The sequence below is a fragment of the Meleagris gallopavo genome, chromosome Z (genome assembly GCF_000146605.3).
Source record: "Meleagris gallopavo isolate NT-WF06-2002-E0010 breed Aviagen turkey brand Nicholas breeding stock chromosome Z, Turkey_5.1, whole genome shotgun sequence".
NCBI classification, from domain to species: Eukaryota; Metazoa; Chordata; class Aves; order Galliformes; family Phasianidae; genus Meleagris; species Meleagris gallopavo.
This window is the reverse complement of record NC_015041.2, coordinates 14,170,798-14,174,227: the sequence shown is the minus strand read 5'-3', so window position 1 is coordinate 14,174,227 and position 3,430 is coordinate 14,170,798.

Below are 3,430 nucleotides of genomic sequence, written 5' to 3'. Positions count from 1 at the left end.
GAAAAAACCCTCTACATTTTTTGTCAGAAAATTTTAAATGTGTTCTGGTCAGCAAATTTGATAGGAAAAAAATGTGCTAACAAGACTGATTCTTTTTTATCTCTATCAGCCTTCAGAGTAAGACTAATAGATGTTTAAACAAGTGGACAGTGTTTAATTTTTTTCAGTCTTTAGACTAGTTTGAATGTGTCAAAAATATGAACCACCTTTCATTCCACTTTAATTGTTGATTTCTGTTACCAGGATGAACAGTGCAAAAAGAGAGTGCTTTTTTATTCAGAGAAGTATAGTAGTTAAGAGGTTAATCTCTTAAATCTTTTAATACAGCCCATATACATAATCAGTTGTGGAAATGAACAGTTCTGCAATTCCATTTTATGAAATCAAAATCATAGTTAAGGTCACTTGAATAATCCTTGAGAATAGCAGCTTTAAAAAAAGAGCTGTGTTTGTAATAAAATGCCCATTATCTGCTTCCACCCATTGGATAACCTGCTTTTACCCTCTGACCCACTGGTCTTCCATGCTGAAACATATGTGATAGGCAGTGCTTCTGAAAATGACACATTAGAGCCAGGAAATCAGCCCAGTCAACACTGAAATGTCATTTCTGGATCCCTGCTCTTGAAACAGTATTGTTCCCAGGGATAGCAGTCTGCAGAGCTGCAGCACAGCACTGATCTGGAGAAGCATCTGATGGTGGGGGGAGGAAGCTCCTAAGCCCTTAGGTTAATAGATATACTGGAAAATTCACAGGCGCCAAGAGATTTATCTGTTTATAAAGACAATTATTAGCCATCTCTGTGACAAGATAATTGGACACAGTATGACTTTGTGTCTGCCTGAAGTCTGTGCATATTCCTTGAGCACAGCCTTTACTTCAAGAAGACGTTCTGTCTTCTCAGACATTTCTATGACACTTACTCCCTTCACACATTTTCAATCCAGTGTTTTGTGGTTCCTGACCATCCAAACAACATTTTAATTGCTGTCATTCCTCTGAATTTGAAGAAAGTCAAAATTTGCAATTGTCTTCTATATCTATTTTCCTATTTTCCCCTGTGCCAGCGCAGCAGGCCATAAACATCCATCTAGGCATATTGTGTACGATGTGTTAGAGATTTTCTGAGATTTTCAAAAAGGATGATGTGCGTAAGTGCTTTGAAAACAAAAATTGTGATAGGTTCTAAGAAATGTAAAAAATGTTTAAAAGTAGTTGCTTTATATTCAATGTTTAAGAAACTGATCATCATGAGGACTATAGCAGTGCTGTTACAGCATATAACTAAAACAACAACAAAAAAACCCTGCAATTTGTTAGGTATCTTCATCCATTAAGAAAAGGTCTTTATTAGAAAAATATTCAAGCTTTAGGGGGATATGAGTTTAGGGGAATAAATGCTATCTCATAAAATTCAATACATCAATAGGCAATTTAAAGTTCACTGTTCTTCTTGCTCAAGTCATTCTCTCCTTCTTGTCACAGGTTTTAATGCGAAGCTAGAGACAATTCAACCTTCTTTCAATTCTCTTTTTTTTTTTCCAAATATGAGTAGAAAATAAACTCATGTCCAGGAATTGCTACCTGAATAAGGGAAGGAGCAGAAAAGAACAGGAAACCACATGGAATACACAATATTTTGAAATACAATAAGTGGATTTGAAAGTATTGGAAAGAAAAAAAAGACACTTCACAGAAATGGACTCTTTAAGACATCATGAAAAAAAAAAAAAACTGGCCTTAGATCAGAGTATTTCAAGTATATGTCTACCTATGTATTTTGTATATTCTATCTAAATACAACTGTATCTATAACACTGAAATAAGTTCTATTTCAACTCAGTCACTGACTGATATCCAATGTGTCTGTGTATGCTAGTGCTGCTATCTACAACTTTATGCCATTGAAATAAATTGCACCTTAAATTTGAAGGCAATTTTAGGTAGTTTGGTGTGCAGTACAGAACTCATCTTTGATATTTAGCAAGCCTAAGATCTTTCTAACTTGTGAAGTCTGCATGTCTACAAACTGGTATGTCTGTGTTTGTGTTTATTCCCTTTTTTCATGCATGCCCTGAAATGACTAAATTACAGGTATTTTACATGTATTTTGTGGTACAAGACAGATATTGTCCATGAGTATAATTTATCTTGAAACACCATGTTTTACGAAATTACAGAAAAGCACAGCAATTTGCTCTTTTTTATTTTTTTTATTTTATTTTTTATTTCTGAGACTATGGCAAAATCTTCAAAGCCCAGAAGATGCCTTCTAGATGAGAACTTAGCCATGTAATAAACAATTTTCATCAAAGAGCTGGCTTTGTGGAAACTGTGCAATTGTGGATTTAAAATTTTGATAATGTTCCTTACTTATTAGCTATTTTGTCTTTTGTATTTTGACCTAATTCAGACGGCAAAGGCATCAACCCTTATTTAAGATTAAATACACATACATACACATACAGCAACCCAAATCAGGTTAGCTGCAATCAAGGTAATTGACTTGAATAGAATTGTTCATCTTTGCTTTGCAGCAGCCTTTTGGATCTAGCTTTTGATCCCAAGTGCCTGAGTTATAATTTTTCTGAACCATGGATAATTTGGTTTTATTTTAACACATAGTTACTACTTTAAAACTAAAGTCTCTGTATACGATGTCTTGATCATAAATTAATTATTTTTATTATTATTATTTTTCTTTGGCAAAATCTACAATTCTTTAATGAAGGCTAAGTAGAATTAGGGTTTTCAGAATCTGAGGCTGTGATCTCGTCTGCCTGCTTATCAACACCTATGTCTGTTAACAAGTGATACTTCCACGGCCAAACTTCATGGCCACACTTCATGTTCCTTTAGTAGTTAAAGCTTGTCTTTGTCTATACTCAGAGTGCATAGCACAATAAGAAAGAATTTACTTTTCCTGTCTGTTGTTCCTATAGTCCAGAATCAGAAAGCATTATGTTCTCTCATAAGCCCCAGTAATTGTTTTTGCAACAAAACAAAAACACAAATTGAACAAATGCACACACACACACAAAATAAAATAAAACACACATAGAAGAATCAGAAAGTGAAAGCAAGAATCTAAGACAAAGATCTCTGAAGATCTTTAGGATCGCAGTCTTTCGCAGAGTTGTCATGTAGTTTTGTAAGCATGTAAACAGTCTTGGCATTTTCCAATAAGTGGGAGGTAGTTTGTGAGGTTTTCTTCATTGCAAGTACGTTTGAAATCACAGTTGAATTTGAATGTTATAGAAAGTCCCTCAACTAATGGTACAGATAAATTCTTGTTATGGTGATACTATAACCTGCAATAAAACTTACGGTTGTGGTAATACTTGAGCATTGAAATGCTACAAATCCAGGAAGGTAGCTCTCAAGACAAGAAAAAAAGATAAATCCTGCTTTTTCAGCTCTTAAGTACTT